A 20,724-nucleotide genomic window follows, 5' to 3' on the forward strand; every position below is an offset into this window, starting at 1 on the left:
TTCCAGAGGAGATGCAACAGATTTTTAAGGGAGAAGGGGGGAAATATGATAGCAAAGGCTTGCCCAGAACACCTGTGAACCTCTGCCACATCCAAGCGGATGGGCAGAGCGTGTCTGCTACCCAACGCAGCAGGAGAGAAAAGCCAAGTTTCCCCGGGATGGAGGGTTCAGCTCAACAGGATGGGGTTCAGGTGAGATAAATCCTGACAAGAAATGGGTGGAGATATGCTGGAAAACAGGAAAAGAAACACAGGTCTCTACACACTGCTCACCTCTCCATACCACATCTCTACGGGCTCACAGCACAGGTTCAGCTCCACTGCTGTCACCCTGCCCTGGCTAAGGTGGTCTGAGCACACAAATATCCCTAAGGCACTATCTCCAGGTCCCTGCCATGCCCAGCCACCCAGTCATCCCCAGTGGCCCTGCAACATGCCCACATAGTGACAGGCAAAGAGATGCTCTTCACAGCCTCTAAATAATGAAGATACCGCCTGCCAGACACCTCGAGGGTGCCGTGGTACGTGTGTGTCCACGTGTACACACATGTCACTGAGCAGAAAGGGAGTACTGACATGACTGAGTGCTGCTCCCAGGGCTCCCCCCGTGGGCTGCAGCGAGCTCTTGGGGCTGCTGCTGCTCACGCTGAGCAGGCAGAGCACCAGAGAGCTGTTCCTCTGGCAGGGAGAGGAGCCTAGCAGGACTGTGGTTTGCGCTCCTGGGAGCTACAATTCAGCAGGAGCCATGATTCACAGCAGGGCGAGCTGTGGGCTCCCAGGGGCCAGGGATGAAGGCGGCCCTGGGGGCTGCGGTGGGGGCTCAGGACAGCTGTGGTGCAGGGAGATGGAGCACCGACCGCAGCAGCCATGCATTAGCTCTCTGTGGTCAGCTGTGACACAACACGTCCTTAGCTGCGGCATTGTATTTTGACTGAAGCAGACAGGCAGCAGAATGAAAATGGATCCTTTTATATAAGCTCTCCCCCACAAGCCGTAACAGCTTCTTGACGTCTTTGTCCAGCTCTGCTCCTTGCCGGTGCCTCATGTACAGGGCAAGCTGAGATTGCACAGGGATGGCAAAACTGCTCCCAGCCCTAAAAGCATCCAGTTGGGCAGTGGGATGACATCCCACAGGGAGACAAGCAGAGTGTGCCCTGCCCAGGAACGTGACGAGAAGCCTGATGGCCTGGTTTGGACCTGGTGCTCAGCTGGCCAGTGCTAAAGGCTGTGGGGTATCAATGCCACAGGGCTCCCCAACACAAAGGGGAGCTTAAACTCAAGCTCATCTACCTGGATAATACCAGGGCACAGCCAGCTCCAGCAAGACTTGGCTGCAAAACCACGTTACCACTAGTGTAATTATTATTGCAATTATTATTTTTTCCTATTTTTGACAATTCAGTAAGAATTAGCTCAAGAGAAGAAAACATTTTCTGTTAAATGCTGGTGAATCTAAAACATAGACAAGCACAGCGACATTTCACTTTACACCTGGACATTTCCATGGATTAACCCAGTCCTTTAAAATAGAAACTTTCCAACCAGAGTTTTCTTTCCAAAGGAAAGCAGCAATTACTTCATAGAGAAAACAGCACAGCGAAACCCTGGGACATTTTCCTTTTCTGGGTTCAGTTTTGGGCCCCTCACTACAAGAAAGACAGTGAGGTGCTGAAACATGTTCATAGAAGGGCAACAGAACTGGGGGAGGGTTTGGAGCACGTGTCTGATCAGGAGCAGCTGGCAGAGCCAGGGGGATTCAGCCTGGAGAAAAGGAGGCTTGGGGGGGACCTTATTCTCTCTACAAGTACCTGACAGGAGGTTATTGACAGGTGGAGGTTGATAGGACGAGAGGAAAGGTGTACCAGGGGATGTTTAGATTGCAAATTAGAGAAAATTTCTTTAGCAAAAGGGTTGTCAAGCTGCCCAGGGAATTGGTGGAGTCACCGTGCCTGGAACTGTTTAAAAGACATGTAGATGTGGCACTTGGGGACATGGTTTGGTGGTGGGCTTGGCAGAGGTGGGTTAGTGGTTGGACTCAGTGATCTTAGAGGTATTTTCCAGTCTAAACAATTCTATATCTTGTCTTAGTCTGCTGAGACTGGCCAGTGTCACCAGAGCTACCTACAGCTTTGGCACATGGGTGCAGCTGGGGTACCCCTCCTCCATTTCCCATCCACCCAGAATATAGGCAGTAAATACCCATCATGAAACAGCTTTAAAGAACAAAGAGTATCTAAGGACAAAGTTGGAATGAATTAAAAATAAGTATATAAAAATAACAAAAAGCCATTGCAATTAACCAAACTGCTAAACGAATAAAAAGGTATTAAAGTTTCCTGAATGTCAAGCTGACACAGTTTTTTTACGTTCAGGCAAGGAAATTAGTCCCTTGAGTAAATCTCCCCGCTCCAGGGCTGGGCATTAAAGGCATTCTGGTGGATGTTGCAGGCCTAGGTCCCTTTGATCTGGGCTGCTGGATGCAGCACCCATCTCCCAGTCCTGGCTGCCCCACTCCTGCATCCCCACCACGGGGATGGCACAGGCTCTTTGCCACTCCAGCACCATCCAAATGCCACCAGAGGGTCTTTCTATCAGGGTGCCTTTGCATCCCGCCTTGCTGTCTCTCCTCCAAGTAGGGCAAAGCAGCAGAGCTGCTCTCTGTCACACCTCCACTTTCACCTCTCCTGCAGGCACCAGCAGCAATTCTCCCTCTCTGGGGAAAGCGGCTTTCTTTAGTAGCATGTTACCTGTCAAAGGCTCTTCCCTCAGCGCCTCCTGAAGCGAGTGAAACCTTTCTTTTTGGGAATGAGGGGAATGCTCCCTCCTGTGGCAAACAATGCCAGCCCTGCTCCCCAGTGTGAGGAGCCCCAAGGGTGGCCTGGCGCTCTCACTCCCCGGACCTACAGAGCAAACATCCAGCCACTCAGAAGCACCACCCGGGCCTGTGACATTATTTCATGGCTGCAAGGTCATTTACGGATCCAGAGATGTGCGTTGTGTGTATTTCTGGAATTCTCCTGCTCTTTGTATGTAGTAATAAATATATAACCCAGGAGTTTAACCAGTGCAGTACCAACAAGCCTATCAAAGGAAGCAATTTGTCTCAGACTATTGCCTGAACTGCCTCCGATGTCGCTGTCTCGCCACCGACAGTAAGAGTCTCTTAAGTGTCCTGAAACTGTGCTGCGAGCTCCCCAGTGCTCTCACCTCCACCTTCCATCCTCTCCCTCGAGCTCCGTTGCGTGTTTCTCCAGCAAAACACTCTCTTACGCAAATAAACAGGCAGGGAGGCACAAAAGGCATTTTGTCTAGGATTTCAACACAACCACGTATTTCTCATTCAAATATTCAGCCGTATCCTTCAGAGATCAAAAGCACAGCACTGAAACGAGGCGAAGCACGAACGTCCCAAGCCAATGGCTCAAACTTCCCTTTCATTCCTGTTCTGTCTGAGAAAGCAGATGAGAAATCCATCACCCCCACTACAGTGGCTTCCAGGTGTCACAGACCCAGGGTGCCTGTGTGCACAGGTACAGCTCTGTCACATCACCCATCTCCGTACTGAGCCCTGCACAGCCACAGACTACATTAATGGCCATTAAAGCCTTTATGAGTGATGCTTGTACAACCAGCAGGCGATCCAGGTGCTGTGAGGTCTCCAGAGAGGTGCAAGCTGAGGCTGGCACATCCTAGACCAACTAGAGAAAGCTTGCTGCTCCCAGAAACCTGGGGTGGGGTCTGGCCCAAGGAAGGGTCACCACGTGCTGCACCAGCACCCAGAGAAACCACAGCTCACTACAAAGGGAGGAAGAAGGTGCAGCCATGCTGCTTCTCTCACGAGCGGCATCCCCAGTCCTGGAGCATCCCTGCCACCTTCACACACTGGAACTATGTAGGGAGCATGAAAATGGATGAAGCAGTGCAACCCTGGCCCAAAACACATCCACAAGCCCCCCCTGCACCCCCACGTTTCAGCCCGAGACCACGCCTGCCAGCCTGTACTGTACCACAGGCTGTTAACAGGGACCAGCCTTCCTCCATAACCACCTCCATGACTCCAGCCCTCCTTCCGCCCTGGACGGCCTTTCTCCCTGGGGACATGTTGGGGCAACCAGGGCTGAGCCCCGACAGCCATGTGGTCCTCTCTCAACCTCACTGAGGACGGTGCTCAGCACAAGCCATGGGCTTTGGCACGTTTACTGTGTAATATATGAACTCATACCAGTTTTATAAGCCCCTTCTGGCTCGAATCACATTGTAATTCTGAACAGTCTTAAACTCATTTAAATCCTAATAAAAACACTGCCCTGCATTTGCATTCGCTGCTCGCTTGTCCCTGCAGTCTCTGTGACAGTGGTTCCCGTGGAATTGATAATGCTTGGGATGCTGCACACTGGAAACCATCCCTCACAGGAGGGGTCTGGGCGCACACTTAATAGGACAATTGAAAACACAGATGCAGGAAACGGACCTCCAGACTGACCCAGGATAATTCACAGAGCAACAGTATGTCAGAGCTTTCACCCCGGAGAGCAGCAGCACCACCAGTGCTGAAACCTCTGCCCCACCTTCTCTGGGATTCCCAGAGGAGATTCAGGCCAGGCACAAGGCACCTGCTGAGAGGACCTCGAGGGGGTTTAAAAGAGAATGGGGAATGACTAATTAAGAGCCAGCAAACAGCAAAACTGGGTGCTGTGGGAAGCTCGTGCATAAACGACACAAGTGCCCTGGGGCAAGCAGGGACAGACAAAAGAACCTGCCCGAGTTTCCCACACATCTTGGTGTGCTGGTGACATAGAGGGGCTCCTGCCGCAGCTTGGAGGCCGTGGGGAAGGCACTGGGACTGCATCTCAGTGCATCCTACACCCCTAGAGGCCACTTGCACGAAGCGCTAGTCTTGCCCTTCCCTCCCAAACGCTTACAAGCAGGATGCGCTCCGGCTGTGACAGAGGATGCAGCAAGAGGGTGGCTGACGGTGGACCCAAGAGCTCCCCAGCTCCCATTACCAAGCTCATCAGCTCTCCCAGCCCGCCACAGGCATAGCAGGCCCTGCTCGTGGTCTCCCTTCCCCAGCTCTGCTGCCCCACTGCTCCCTGCAGCATCCATGCACCCCCTTCACAGTCTCTTGCCTCTCCTCCACGTTCAGCCCTGCCCCATTCCCATCCCTCCACCCCCGCTCACCCTCCTTGGCACTTGTCCAGTGCTTTATGCCTGGTTGGTTTTGGTGATGACATTAATAGGCTCCCCTGAAACAGTGAGATTATGAGCTATACCCTCCCAGCTACAGAAACACTAATTATTACTGAGATAAATGGAAATATCAATAATGAAAGTCAATATTATTGCCTTCTTTGTTCCTGTTTGTTTTATTTGCAGATGAAAGGACCACTCAGGCCATCTCCCCAGGATGTGGCCAGGAGCTGGAACAGCTCCTCTTGGCAGGCTCGTCCAGAGCTGTGCTACGATAAGAAATCATACTGCACACATGCTTGCAAAGGGCTCTCTAAATCAGCAGCTCTCCAAAGCAGGCATTGTCTTTGATTGATTCATAAAACTGGAGCTGCCTCCATTTCCCACTCCAGAACCAGGCAAGGGAGGATCGAGGGGAGGGGAAAGGTGTAGTGTGGGTGGAAGTGATTAATTGTGGATCATGGCACAGCACTGGGAACGCTCCACAGTTTGGCTGGGTTCGATGCTCACGCCTTCATCCCCCTCACCCAGTGGTTCACCCACCAAGATGGGAACCAAGGACCCCTCACAGGTTCTGACAGGGATTCCTGGGCAAGTCCCACATGGCCCTGCTGTGGCCGTGTGCGTGCTTACAACATCAACATTGCCTCCATCAGCAAGTCTGCTTCCTCTGCATGTTCTGAGTCAGCCTTGCTGATTTTGGTGACAAGAGGCCTTTTTTATTAAGCCCTATTAGCCTCGCAGAGCTAACAGAGCTAAGAGCAAGCAAATGAGATGCTAATTTTGGATCACGCCAGCCTTGGGAGAGACTTCCTGGAGCAGCCCCTCTCTACAGGCAAGACATGGGCTCCCCATGGCCCCGACCCACCTCTGGATTCCCCACACCCAAGGGAGGCAGGACACACTCATAGGGAGCTGTGGTGTGCACCAGGGACATTTTTATTGTTCTGAGTACACCCTAAGGCATCATTAAATTGCCTCCATTCCCTTCCAAGCTCTCAGTCCACCACCCGTTCCCATTCGTGGGAACAAGCCCTCTGACTCCCAACACACCCATCTCCAAGGATCCATGCAGTGATCACCTCCCAGCCCCTCTGTGCTAAGCAGGACAAACACTCCTGCTGCCTCTCTCCCAGTGCAGTGAGACCAGGAGAACTGGAAGCCTTGCAGGACTAATTATAGCAGTTTTTAAAAAAGCAGTCAGCCCATCCTGAGTATTTCATAGACCATGGGGTTTTTTTTGGTAAAAAAGAGAGCTTTTTTAAAACCCCTCACTGTCCCTTGGTGCATGTCAGGGTGCAATTAAGCAGAAAGTATCAGTGCATAAACCTAAAGAAACAAACTGCCACACACCCCCAGCTCTGCTCTCCCTTCTTCCCTGTTGTTAACATTGATGTGACATCTCAAAGCTGTGTGTGCATGGTACAATCTCCCATCCCAAGACGAGGGAGGTCTGGCTCCACTGCTAGAAAACCTCAAAAGCCTCCCCATCTCACTAACACAGGGCCCAGATTCCTGTGACAAATAGTCCCTGGTGGCCCCCACCAAAGCTCACAGGTACTAGAAAGCCTAGAACATCAAGGCACCCTGCACAAAATCCCACCACGTGGCTCTGCAGAGCTGCTGGACCGTGGTGGTGGCTCCCAGGTTTGCCCCACAGCCCAGCAGATGCACTTGTGGTGCCACTCTATGGGGGTGCAGCCCGGCTCCCTGCCTGGCTTGGTAGTCATTTGCACAATTAACATTTTTAACAATTAATATTTTTGAAACCAAAAACCTCTTGATAGGTTTTGTCAGCCCTCGGAGTGAGATGTTTGGAAAGAAATCTGGTTTAACCCAGAGAGCCAGGTAGAAACCAGGGAAGGCACAGAATAGAAATTCAGGGCTTTTCTTGGCAATGCTGAGGGAAAGAAACTGGCCTTCTAAAGGAGGCCACAGACACCTCTCCCTCTGTGACATTCCTTCCTCCAGGCTGGTTCTTGCTCAGCCCTTCCAGCCACCCTGTTTAACCACAGCATTTGGGCCAGCTGAAGACAAGAGTGGCCCTGGAGTCCTCACTGTCCCTTGCACCTTTCCTGGGGACAACTCCAATACTGCTGACACCCCTACGTGAGACCTGTTCTCCCCAGCCTTTTGAAGTAACCTTGATGCTGAAAACTTGTTTTTCAATGGGGAAACTCCAAGCCACTCCACAGAGTCTTAGTGGAAACCCTCTTGCGAGTTTCTGCCCACATCACTAGAGCTAACAACACTGGAGAGGACAGGGAAGTTTTTTTTTTGGAGCATTTATGGCACACACATTCAGAGAGGAAGAGAAACATCCCTCAGAAACCACAGCAGTTCAAAGATCTGCTCAGTTTAAACACTAAAAATTCATGCATTAAAAATCCACTCAGGCTCAGCCCTGCCTCAGAACTAAATAAAGCCTCTGACCACATCATCCAGCCCCAAGGTTTGCAGGCTCCTTGGGGAGAGGGCTTATGTGCCTACTGGATGCTCAGGCTGAGATCCCTGCTCCCAGCACCACATCATGCTTCCCTCCAGGACACATACAGAGCCTTGGGAAGGCAGGGGAGAAAGAGAGAGGATAAAGATGCCCTGGAGAGGGTGGGAACATGCCTTTTCTCCCTGGGGCCCAGTGCTTCAGTAAGCACTGTGAGGTATTTTTAAGTTTCTCGTGTTCTGGCCTTCTAAATAAACTTTGGAATTCTTTCCACTGCTTTGGCATTTCTGGGGATACCTGCGTGTCTTACTTGACGCTACTCTATTACCCCCAATTCCCTAGGAAATAACTTCTTGTCTCAAAGGAAAAAGAAGAAGAAAAAAAACAAAACCACCTCCTTTTCAAAATACTGTTCCTAGGAAAAATCTTCAGTTTTTTTCCAAATAGCACTCTGGAAGAAAATACACGATTCCAAACACAGACCAGATGGCTCTCAGCACTTGTATTTTCAGGGAGGACTTTAACCAGCAGGATCATTTCCCAGCAGAATTTTGGTTTAATAAAAGATTGCTAAGAATAAACGCACTTCAGGGCTTGCTGTTGAAAAGGTGTTTTGACAGAAAACTGCTATTTCCATGGTCTCTCCACTTGCTCTGTCAGCCCTGGCACAGTGGGAGCTCCTGCGACCAAGCATCCTTCACACACAGCTCTTCCCAGAGCCCAATCCACCCAGAGCACCTGTGGGAGCAGGGAAGAGACGGGTGTCTGGGCTCATTCCTGCTTATTATAAAATGGGAAACAGCAACAAGAAGCCAGAAATACCTCTCTGTGAAGCTGGAAATGCCTCCCCACAGGCTCCTCTCACGCAGGAATGGGAGGCAAGGTAAGGACAGGTCCCTTTTTTGCATGCAGCAGGTCGAGCCTATGCAGCCTGCTCTTTGCTTCGAGCAAAGAACACAACATAAAGGGGAAATTATGTATTTGAGTGTGAAAGGCACTTCTGCCTCACTGTTTTGATCAGCTTTTCTCTGAACCAGGTGTGGGACACTGCCCCTGGGCAGCCCCAAGTGAGCCCCTGCACTCTCCTCCAGGTAGAAGTGTTCCTTGCTCCCAGTGGCACCACTCCTGCTGAGCTGGGATCCCAGCACACTCCATCTCCTACCACCTTGGACAACATCCAGTTTCAACAGTTCCTCCCCTCCCAGCTCTAGCATATGAAAGATGCTTGAACCATCCTAATTTTTTTTTTTTTTTTTTTATTGGGAAACCGAATTCTGCTCTTCACTGAGAGATCCTTTTTATTCTCTCTCAAGGACTGACACCCTGGGAAATTGCCTCAACCCTGTCAGCTCTGATGTTTGCTGTCTCACACGTTACCTGCATCAAGCTTGCAGAGTTCAGGTGAGGATGTGGGTGTACAGCACAAGCCAAAACCTGCTCCTTTTTTAACTGTCCCAGCAAGAGCACTGGGAGGAGGCTGAGCCAGTGGAGAGCATGCAGGAGCTGGGCAACAGTAATAGAGACATCTCCAAAAACATTACTTTTTGGGGATCCTCTGGCCTGCCCTCTCCTGGAGGATGAAACCACTCTTGCCCAGCATTCCCAAGCTGCAGCATCTGGCTGTCCATGCTGGATCACTCCACGAGGGCAGTGTTTGCCCCTCACTGCCATAACACGAGTTGGAGCAAACCCACCTAAGCAGAGCCACGTGACCCCATCACAAAACCCTTTCTCAGAAGTACCACCATTCAAATAATAATTTTAGATACCTCTCCCCCCCAGTAAAACAGTCCCCTGTACAGGCATGATGGATTGAACATTTCTTGCTTGCCCCAGATACTAGCACAAAGCAGCACTGCCTTACCCCCAGGAGGGCTGGGAAGCAACTCTGGACTAAGGGGGTGGGAAAAGGCATATTTACCACATGCCAGTGAATCCAGTCCAGTCCTGGATTCAGCATGACAGAGGCATGTGAGTGTCATGCTCAGTAATACACCAACACACCAAGCTTGCGTGCCACCTACCTGGGTCAGATGAAGGCAGGATGTTGGGGGATCGGATGCCAGGGGCACACTGGGCTTTGGCCTCTCCTCTGCTTTCCACTCATGCACTGTAGGAGAAATGATACCAAAATGAGGGCTTTAAACCTGGCATTTGAGAGATGAGCAGGAGAGAAATTAAAAAGCTGTGAATGCTTTTCCCGTCTCCCTCCCAAAACTGAGCTCAGGCAAGCTTAATCTTCATCTGAGCTGATATTTAAAAGTTATAAATCAGGCTGCAACAGACAGAAAAACACAACTACCAAAATTTAGTGGTCCCGCTGCTGAAAGGCCCAAAATGAACTGTTTAACAGAGCCATTTTCCCACGGAAATAGAGCAGGTCTGTACTTAGCAGAGCATTGATCTGCTGACAGCTACCAGGACAGATTTGGGCCAGAGCACTTGGGAATTGTTTGCAGTGATCTCTCAAGAAGCACATGCATGCAAAACCCCTTGGAAAAAACACTGTTTTAAGACAGTGCTGTAGCTGCCTGCGAGGTCAGACAGCACTCACTGGCCAACACAGGCTTGCACTGCCCTCCACAAGTCTCCCCAGGCAGCTCAGTCCCTGGCTGCATCCCTGTATCCCAACCAAACGCTTCACACAGGATAGGAAGAGCAAAACACCACCAAAATGAAGAACTCCAAAAGGGGCGCACAGGCTGCCAGCACCAGAGTGCCCAGACTGACCACATCCTGACCTCGGGCTCACCTTCGCTCTGCTGCCACAGCCAAGGTATGTGCTGGAAAGGGGTGAGCACAGGTACCACAGCTGCAGCTCTCCTGTCAGGTGTGGAGAGAAGCCACCCTCAGTCACCTCCTCTCCTGCCAGAAACCATTTCCCATCACAATTTTTACTGTTTCAGGAGATAAGGACAAAGCAGGGGGATGTATTCCTCCTTTCTAAAGAGTAATTTCTCTGAAACCTGAGTAGCTCCACAAGCCAGGGGCAGAGAGGAGCCTCAGGAGGCATGAGCACTGCTGGAGGAGCTCCCATCCCCCATGGGACTCTATCTGCCCGTCCCAGCACAGGGACACAGCTCTGGACTGGCCAGGAGTCTCTTGCCTGCCCACTAGCTTTCCTGAAGCAGTTATCACCCAAGATAAGCCAAGAAAAGCAAAAGCCTCTAATTTCCAGAGGTGTTGAGTGCCCTTGGCACGCCTTGTTCTTCAAACCCAGGTGCTCTCTGCCCCAGCCCTTGGCTAATTCTCACCATCACAGGGTACCCACAGCAGCAGCAGAGAGGCCAATGACTTGGCAGGCACATGGGACAGAGAGGGCACAGGTAAGGAGTGACCACCCTCTTGCATGTAACTCCTGCAGAGACAGGATCTAGAACACCAATTAATGGTTCATTTCTTTTTTTGAGGGAGGTGGTTTATTCCTGTTATTTACTACACCCACTTATTCACTCATACATTAGCAGATCTTACAATGATCCCCAAAGCTACCCAAAAAAAACCTGTGTCAAAACTAGGAGCACACCAATGCCTCTGCTTTAGGGGAACAGAACCTGCCCAGAGGACATCTGAAGTCTTAACATTGCTCAAGAGCCTGCAGAAAGCATCGAAAAAAATGGGAAATTACTTATCTGATTTACTTTTTGATTTCACACATCACGTATTTTAAAAGACTAAAAACATGTTTATGAGTTTAGCATATTTAAATGGATCAAAATCTGTTCAGCAAGGAAGGAAAACAACTCTCCCACCGAAAACTTCTTGTGGGCTGGGACCTGCTTTTCAATCCTCCACCTACAGCAAGGATTTCAAATCCCTTTTTGAACTGAAAGCCTGCTGCTGGGGACAGATTGGGGAGAGGACCTGGTGGGGGGCTCTGGCACCGCTCTCCTCCATCCTTGCCACGAGCATCCCTTACCAAGAGTCACTCAGGGACACCTGGGCAAGGGGTCAACTGGGAACAGGGCATCTGTGTGTGGGGAGAGCACTCAGAAAAGATAAAACCAGAAGCTTTCCTTCCTCCTCCTCCTCCATCAGCAGCTTTCCGTGAGGAGGATCAATGCAGCCCACTGTAACTGCACTGTTGTTCCATTTTTAATTAATGAAAGAAAAAACTAATCATTGAATTAAACTTCTCATTACTCCAGCTGAATACCCACTAAGTAAATTTAATTACTGTATGAATTGGGTTTCTCCCTGCCTGTTTCATTAGCTACTGATAAAGATGGAGGGAGGGGGCAAGAGGGGGAGAAATGAAAACAGAGAAAGAGAATGGAAGATGGGAATACTAAATGCAAACCCAGAAGTACATGATTCAGGAGGCTTTGGGGGCTTCCAGTAAGGGCCTGGGGACAGACCTTCCCACACCAGGCTGGAGGGATTCCCTGTGGGATAAAGCCACAGGGACAAGGTCCTACCACCCTCTCCAGCGTTACCAGTCATGGCCACCTGTAAACAGCCAACAGAGGTTTGGGCACAACCATCTCCCCTCCAAACAAGGGCAGACATTGATTTCAAATCTGCAGCAACCCCTGATCCCTCCTGATCTCACGTACCTCTGAACAGCTGATTTTTTTTTCCTCTGCAACAAAGGCAGCAGCCCTACAACACGCCAGCGGGGAGCTAGTGCTGACAGAAGCATGGGAGCAGAGGAGAGCAGATATCAAACACCTGCTGTCCCACCACGCTCCCAGACACCTGCCTGGAACGCTGTGTTTGAAGCCTTCCTGCTGGAGTGGGAGTCCTGCACGCCCATGCTGCAGGGAGCCAGGATGTGCCAGCAGCAGGCTGGAAATCGGTGGAGGATGCCTCCCTGCAGCCCCCCCCTGTTGCTGCACAGGTTGTTTATGGCCTGATTTAGGGGTTCTCCTGCTATGACTTAGCCCTCCACTCCTCCTTCCTGACAAAGGGCATGAAGCATCACGAGGCAGGCACAGCCCCATCCAGGGAGTCCAGCAGCCCCCAGCAGACACACGTCCTTTTCAACACATGCCTCCAGTTCTGAGTGACTTGGTAAGGTCACATCTGGCATAGAGTGGGGGTGGAGAGGGTGTAATAAATGAAAAGCACAGCTTCTTTCTCTAATTAGGTCGTTTCAGCTGAGCTGGGTGGTGGAAGGGCTGCCCAGGTGCTCACAGTGATAGGATTTGGCAAGTATGGTCAGATCATCTCCTCTTTGCTGTTAAGGGGCCAAGAGGAGCCTGTGCAGCTTCTTCTGCAGCCCCAGAGGAGAGCCTTGTTCACTACAAGGCACTGTCAAGCTTGTGCCCCTCACAGTGCCCCCCTGCTGCTCTCCTGCAAGTCGTGCTGCTTCAGGGAGGTGGGATTCTCCCTCATTCCCAGAACTCCACTTCCCAAACCAAGCCGGCACATTTGAACTCATCCCTTCGTGCTCTGGCCACACAAACCAGCCACCCTTGTCCCTTGCTTCCCCAGTCCTTCCCCTTGCCCTCCTCCCTCCCCAGAGTGGTTTCTCTTGTGCAAAGAGAGCTGAAAAACCTTCTAGGCAGACCAGAAGCTCCCTTCAGTATCACATTTATCTCCTCAAGATGGACTTTCTCAAACACCAGATGGAGAAAACAGATAACAGGCACAGATGCTGCTCTTCAGGGAGAAAATGGCACTGGGTGAGAGCTGCCATGCACCTCTGGCACCCAGCAGCACGTCTGGACACCAGTGGCCATCACCACAGCCCTGGGAGGAGCCAGGTGGGCTCGGCACAGCACGCTCTCCTCTCCAGCATAAACTTTCTGGCATAGCTAAGATTAGTTCCCACACTCTCCTGCCATCACCAAAGTCATTGGTACAACATGTTCTGGTGCCACAAGCTCTTCCCAAGCTCCCACTCAAAACCCCCCAACGCTGTGTAGTATGTGCCCCACAGCTCCCACATGCTTGTCTTTTGTTTCGGTGGCCAAACTGAGAAAAGAAAGTAATGCAGGGTGACCAAAGCACTTTTTCTTTTTTTTTTCTTTGCCAAATTTTAAAGCCCCAGTAATAATCTGGGGCTGAATGAAACATTTTGTTTGGGCTGCAGTGAAGCTTTAATTTTGTTTGTAGGTGGCTTCCCCCTCCACGCTGAAAAAAAAAAAAAACCTAGAAAAAATTCAAACTGAAATGTCATCTTGAAACAGATGGCTGAAAGGTTTCATTTTGAAAATGTCAAAAAAAAAAAAATCAAACTTTTCAGTGTTTCACTTTTTTTTTTTCCCCAGCCAAAGCCACTTGCTAAATACAACCTGAATTTGCGAGCCAAGTCTGTTGACTGAAACCTGAATTTTTTGGTGCATAAGCTGCTCCTTCAGAGGCTGAGCGTGGACCCCACGCTGTGACCCCACTGCAGCCAGGGATGCACGTGGAGCTGATGGGAACACAAACCTGGAGTGTGCCCTTCTCCAGAGCAGCATCTTGGGAAAGGAAAGCCCAAGGGCAGGGACTCACCGTGGCAGCAGAGCTCTGCAGCTTCGGTCGGGGTGCTGGAGAGGTGTCCCGTGCAGCGGGGGCAGAGGGGGGTGCTGTGGCCCCGGGTGGGAAGGACAGGGTGGCCCTGCCTGTCTCATGGGACCCGGCACGGAGCAGGGGGGCACCTGGCTCAGCCTCAGACACGCAGCCCTGCAAGACAGGAGGGAGAGGAACAGGGTGAGGAGGTGCCGAGTGACTTGCCCCACCGGAGATCATCTCCAGAAAGGATTGCTTGCTCTCACCCGATGCCACTGATCATTGCAGCCAGCCCACCCCATGGCAGAACAGACAGGCAGCCATCCAGGAAGGCTTTGCCCATCTGCCCCCTCTTGTTCCAGGAGGGGTGATGTTCATCCCAGAGCTGGTCAAAAACAGATCCCAGGGGTGAGGTCTGACCACCAGCTGGGAACCAGCTTGGGGGTCATCAGATCTTACGGACAGCAAATCCCACAGCCTTTCTCCCATGCCCTGAGGAGAACGGTCCTGGGTGCTTGGCCCCACCACTGCCTTGTGCCAGGACACTCCATCCCCGCACACAGGTCCCAAGGTCACAATGCCCGTTGAAATACACACACAAAGCTCCCACTCCCAGCAAGCAGGAATCAGGTTTTGATTGCCAAGCTCACAGTCTAAGAATTTTCAAGCACAAGCAAAGTCCAGCAGCTCTAAGTTCTGCCTTCAATTTGGGGCCTCAACACACAGGAAAGGAATGGAAATATTTTAAACGTGCTTTACATTTACTGATTCCCACAGAATGATAGGATTCTCAGGCCACACTGGCAGAAGCAAAGCAGGCCAGATTCAGGAGTGTACTCTCAAAAAAAAAAAAAAAAACACCCCAGAACTTTATTCCAACACAAAATCACTGTTGTAAAAATCTGGTTTATGATCCACAGGAACTGGGTAAGGGAATCTCATGCCACAAAGCCTTATGAAAGCAGGAGTTGACACCTAGACCCAAAATCTAACATTCAGGTACAGAGTTCAGGGTAGAAACTTGTAGGTTCATTTTCTTTTCCCTTTCACCTCTAGTTCAGCTCAGGGGCAGCAGCACAGAGATGCAGCAGGAACATCACTCTTCCACTATGATCACAAACCACAAAATGCTGAGGCTGGAGTCAGAAAACCTGTTTGTGTGAGATCACATGCCCGATTGCTCACTGAAAGAGGATTAGATGGAGCTTAGACTAAGCATCTCAACAGTATCAGCCCATAAGAAGATGCTCAGCCGTTTCCACTGCTAAGGTAACATGGAGACAGATTTATCCACTGAGAGAGAAAATCTTACTTCTGAGGGCCTCCCTGATCACAAAGAGCGGTATTTGCCAGGTCTTTGGCTCCGTGTCCACAGGGGCAGGGCAGGCAGGAGCCTGCCGGATGGACTCACATGGAACAAGAGGCAGATTGGCTCCAAACTCAAACCTCCTCCCAAGTTCAGGAGGCGGCAATCGGAAATTAAGCCCATCTGTTCCTAAAACATTGCACTAGCAGAGAGGTGAGGACGCCGAAAATCTGAGCTTCCAAAGAAATTAAAAGCATAAAGAGACAGAGCTGACTGTCATGGGAGGGAGGCTGTGACTCAGACTCACCACTGCAATGAGTTTAGAGATCTCAGCCCAGACCCCAACTAAATCTCTTGAGCAAGGACGGTGCTGCAGCACCACATGGGTTCCCTGCACTAGCCTGCCCTGGCAAAGGGTGAGATGAGGCAGCTGGAGAGCTCCAAACCTCATGGATAAACTGCAGACAAGGGAAGATTGGATTATATATTGGGAAGGAATTCTTCTCTGTGGAGGCATTGGCACATGTTGGCCAGAGAAGCTGTGGCTGCCCCATCCCTGGAAGTGTTCAAGGCCAGTTTGGATGAGGCTCGGAGCAACCTGGGCTAGTGGAAGTTCCAACCCTCATAGCACGAGGTTGGAAAAAGATGGTGTTGAAAGTCCCTTCCAACCTGAAACATTCTGTGATTCTATGAAGGTAAAGTGAGGCAGGCCAGGGTGTGAGGAGCTACCACTGCCAAGGTCACCAGCAGCGATCCCAGCCTGGCAAACTGGCCTTGTCACATGGAACAGACACAAAAGAGTATTATGTGATCAGTCAGCATCAAAGCAGTCAGTTTTTATGTGTTTAAAAGAAACATTTCCTTTTTCTTCCCCTCCAAGCCCACTTGTCATTTCAAGAGTCTCCACAATTCTTTTCTACCCAGCCTAAACCAACTCTGCTGTCAAGCCCAAATGCTCACTTTGCGTTTCTGCCACATTCACTCAAATAATTTCAACCCAAATCTCCACATTTTCCCCTTCTCCCTTGAAGGAATGATGCTAAACCAGGAAATCAATTTTTTGCCCAGTCCTGCTAAAAGCCAGGACAGCAGGGTGTTGGCTGGGAGCGCAGGCACGAGAAGTAGCAGCCAGGTGGGATTTGGAAGTGCTACCTCCAAAGTACCTCTTGGTTCCAGGACATTCAAAAAAGCAAATTTTTACACATCCTTTATCCCCAAGAGTTGAAATAACAAGGGAGTGGAATGGGATTAGGCATGGGGAGATAGAGGGATATTTAAGAACAGGTCCTGAGCACCGCTCAAGTTACCCGGGGTCACGACAGAGAAGGAGGCAGGTCATGATTCCTCCAGCATCAGAAACAGGTCAGGAGTACCTGGTCCCTCATGTTTGCAAGTAGGAGAAACTCAGATTTAGCATAAGTATTTATGAGTATTGAGAGGGAAAAAAAAAAAAAAAAAAGCCACAGGGAACAACAGGGCTTTCTTGTGGCTGGCAGCTGAATGGAATAAATCTATCCACTGGGTACAAATTGTTTAAGCAAAACAATCCCTCTCAACTGGAATATTTTGCAAGAAAAATAGCAACAAAAAAGGAAACAGAACTCTGAACCCTCATAATTTCTCTCCTCAAGGTCAGAGCTGTTACTCTTTTTTTGTGAAGGAGAAAAAAAACACCTTTCACCAGGAAGTTTAGCCAAAAGAATTGAAACATTAGGGATTTGAGTGCATTACTGCCTGGACTGACCTGTCCAGCTGGACTAGACTAAATCTTTCTATTTTGCAGGGATTTATCTTTCAAAAGCAAGTGGGGAGAAGGTTGTGGCACCCAAGATAAAGGAGACATCAGCCACTGGGACTACAGCAGTCAAGGAGAGCGTCTGCGAGTCAGAGCTCAGGATCTAGAGCCTCTCCAGTCATTATGCAGAGGCTGTGCTAAGGTTGCTGCTTTAGTGCACTGCAGGCACTAAATTAAGGGGACATTTACGACCCACAATGCAGAGAAGCAGCTGTTAAGGTGGCCATGGTGAGTGACTTCACCTCTGGGTGAAAGGCTCTGTGAAAGACAACTCAGACATCAGGGATCAAGATGGGGAAACAAGTCCTTCCTTCCACCCACTGCCCTGCCAGGCAATGCCAGGACATCTCTGGGTTCCTGGGGCAAGTGGAGACCAGCATCAGGCCCCTCTGCTCGGTGTCAGCCAGGGTCTGAGACTGCCTTGTTTGGATGGGATGCAAAGCCCTCAAGATACTGAAGCTTGGTCTGATTATCAGAGCCGTCACGCAACAAACTGCATCATCTCACCCAGGACAGCACTCCAAGGGATCTGCTCCCCAAATCTGAAGCTCCCCCAGATCAAGCATTACACAGTCTCTGCATGACAGAGATCAATAAGGCAGTTGTCTACAGCATCACGCAGTTCCTGGTGGCAAAACAAACCTTGGTGCCTGCTCGGCCTTTTTTGCTAAACTTGATGGCCAAGCCAGCTGCATCTGCCAAAAAGCAGGTGACACCCAGTGACTGCTCCTGCGGCTCCTCCTGGGAGCAGCCAGCACTGCTCCCTTCCTCCTTCCACCCCCGTGCCAAGCCCAGCTCACCAGGGCTTTTCACCCAGCATTGTTCCTTCCTCCTCCTCCATGCTCAGCAGGAACAGCCCATTTCAGCACAGGCCAAAACCCAGCGTGCCTGCGCAGATGAACCAGCCCTGCCCTGTGTTTCCCCGCTTCCCTGGTCCTGTGGCAATGCCCAGCTTATTTCCTGATGAAAGTCATCAGGAGCTTTTCCTTGCAGGTCCAGGGATGTACTGTACTGTGCTGACCATGCAGAGAAGGGGATGGCTCTTGGCGGGAGCTGGCACAGACCTATTCCTATCCAAGGCACAGCGCCCAAAGGCAGTCACCTCCTGCAAATGGCCAGGGGAAGGGGAAGCAAGGTGACAGCAGAGATGCTCCAATCGACACACAGGCGAGATAAGAAGGAAAGGATTAACTGTGCTCCAGGAGGGTGCACTGGGTGTGGATCCCAAGGTCACAGCACCCTGTGCCAACCAGCACACACCCTGGCTTGAGTCAAGAATTCCAAGCGCTGCGTTGTGAGCTCAGCTGTGGAAGGGCTCTGACTGCGGGGGGGCACTTCTACCCAAGCAGAGGGAATGGAAGGAATGGGTGGGGAGTGCACCCCTGAACACGATCACAGTCCTGCTGGGTGCTGGGCTTCAGGGAGATCAGCCCACTGGAAAGCATAACTGGCATCATGCTGACATCCCTGCAGCTTTTAAGAAAGGCAACTCAGGGAATTTATACTTCATTCCATCCAAACCCAGTGTGTTTCCTGCCTGTGGGAATTTACAGCTACTATAACCGCCCCCTGTTTGCTTGGAGGTACCATTTGTTAGAGAGGTTTGAACACTCAGTCACTGGGACCAGCCCAGGCAGCGTCTGTGATCCCTCGTGTAAACAAACACCACATGTGACACCCCATGCAGGCCCAGGCACTCCGGGAGCACCCTTACTCAAAGGATTGCTCCAAACACCCCAGCTAGAAACAGATGGGAGCCTCATAGAGGCCTCTCCTACCTGCCAGCAGAGCCAAGACTCTGCAGCACCCATGTCTTTGGGAACTACACACCTGAGTGCACCCAGAGTTGCTGCACTTGACAAAAGAATCAGACAAGGATGAGTTCTGGCCTCTGTTGCAGAACAGGTCAGACCAGTGAATCGTAAATCTACTCTTTTGGCCTTTAAACATGCAACAAGTGGAATTCACAGGTCTTGAATTCTTCTGATAGAGGAGCCTGGAGGGCTGCCCAGTGCAAGGGATCCTGCCATCTCAACCCAAAGCCTCTAGGTGAGCACATCACAGGGTGGGGATCTGATGAGCCACAGGGAAGCCAAAGTCACAGCCAATGCCAATTACAGGAATAGAATTGGCTCAGACTGAGCAAATGTAACTTTCCATCACTTTGCAATCAGCCATCCATCCCAGAGGCCAGCTGGCTGCCATGTCAGAGCACCTCCCATCCATTTCAACTGTCCTGAGAACACTGATGCTTCAAAAGACGAGCTCAAGAAGGCTTGGGAGAATTATTATCCAAAGCAAGGTAGCTGGACTTGACCCAAATCTTAGGCAAGTGATTAGAATGATTGGCATTTTCTTGGAAAGCAAACTGCTGCGCTGTACCTGCCATCCATCTTTAGAAAACTATTAACTGCACAATCACCGAACCAAATGCACCTGTAAGGTTACACAAGTGCTTGCAGACTGATGAAGCTTATCCTCACCTGCAGCTCTGGGACCAGCCATCTCTGCAGGCTCCAAAAATGGGGTGCTTTGACCAAGATGCTCTCCTTGAGCATCGTGGTAGCACACCCAGACAGCTCTCGCTGCGGGATCAGGGATGGGATACTCAGTCATGGGGATGAGGGTTGAATTGCTGGACTGGGATGACTTTCACCCTGTGGGTGATGTGATGACTCTATTCTGGCTGGGAACAGATTGTCCCAAAAGTCCCTTTGCTGAAGATCTCGATTCAGATCCTATCCATACCCCTCTGCTCCGATGGGACTCAGTAACACCACCATCCAGCAAGGTATCATTCTTCCCCTTTGACTCCATATGCCAAAAATGTTCTGTGTTCTTTCAGAGCAAAGGACACTAAAGGCAGCAGCATTTCCAGGTGAGCTGAGCACAAGAGCAGCTACTGAATTATACCAACCATATCCCATCCTCTGCCCAGTGCAGTTCCCAACCCCACATCTCCTACCAGTGCTAGATCAGGAGCAGGGGATCTCAGCCCAGCTTTCCTGCATGCCAGGACAGGAGCACACCCCCATTCTCTTCTGGGTTCAACACCAGAACCCCAAAGTCAGCTGTTTCATCTTTGAAACCTGAACTCAACCCCCAAATTACAGATTAAGGGAATGAAGAGAAGGATAAGCCCTGCTTGACTGACCAGAACCAACCCAGCAAGCCCATACCTACTTGCTGCAGTTTGACCATGTCAACCCAAGGACTGGTAACCCAGGATTTCCAGGCTGTGGACTCAGGATTATTTTGCACGTCTTTGCCCCTGGATAGTCCATCATCCAGGAACCTCCAAGGAACTGAGGGAGGTCATACATGTTTATGTCCTGCACATCACCAACCTGTGCCAAAGGCTCAGCTGGGGCACCAGCACAGGAGCTGCCAAACTTGCTGCACGAAGAAGTTGAACTGTGCTTAGATGGGGATCCCAAACAGGGTAAAATCTGCATTTAATACCTATTATCCTAACATCTCCCCATCTGTCCACTTCCCTCACATGCCTGTAACTGCAGCGTGCCAGGGCTGCCTGATATCAATGGCACTTTAA

At 50.6% G+C, this 20,724-nt stretch overlaps 2 protein-coding genes across 3 annotated transcripts in view; one reads left to right on the plus strand and one right to left on the minus strand.

Moving 5' to 3' along the window:
• Positions 1 to 14,187, minus strand: part of LINGO1 (leucine rich repeat and Ig domain containing 1) — a 63,709-nt gene extending 49,522 nt beyond the window's left edge. Inside the window, exons 1-2 of the mRNA XM_027888070.1 lie at positions 14,074 to 14,187; positions 9,657 to 9,742 (exon numbers count right to left, since the gene is read on the minus strand). The gene's annotated coding sequence lies outside the window, so the exon portion shown is untranslated. The remainder of the gene's footprint in view (positions 1 to 9,656; positions 9,743 to 14,073) is intronic.
• EDC3 (enhancer of mRNA decapping 3) overlaps positions 1 to 20,724 on the plus strand; it is a 649,718-nt gene that overhangs the window by 221,769 nt on the left and 407,225 nt on the right. The gene's annotated exons all lie outside the window — the stretch shown is intronic.

The sequence above is a fragment of the Empidonax traillii genome, unplaced genomic scaffold (assembly GCF_003031625.1).
Source record: "Empidonax traillii isolate 1590-97213 ecotype Southwest subspecies unplaced genomic scaffold, ASM303162v1 scaffold12:size2584012, whole genome shotgun sequence".
In the NCBI taxonomy this organism is placed as follows: domain Eukaryota; kingdom Metazoa; phylum Chordata; class Aves; order Passeriformes; family Tyrannidae; genus Empidonax; species Empidonax traillii.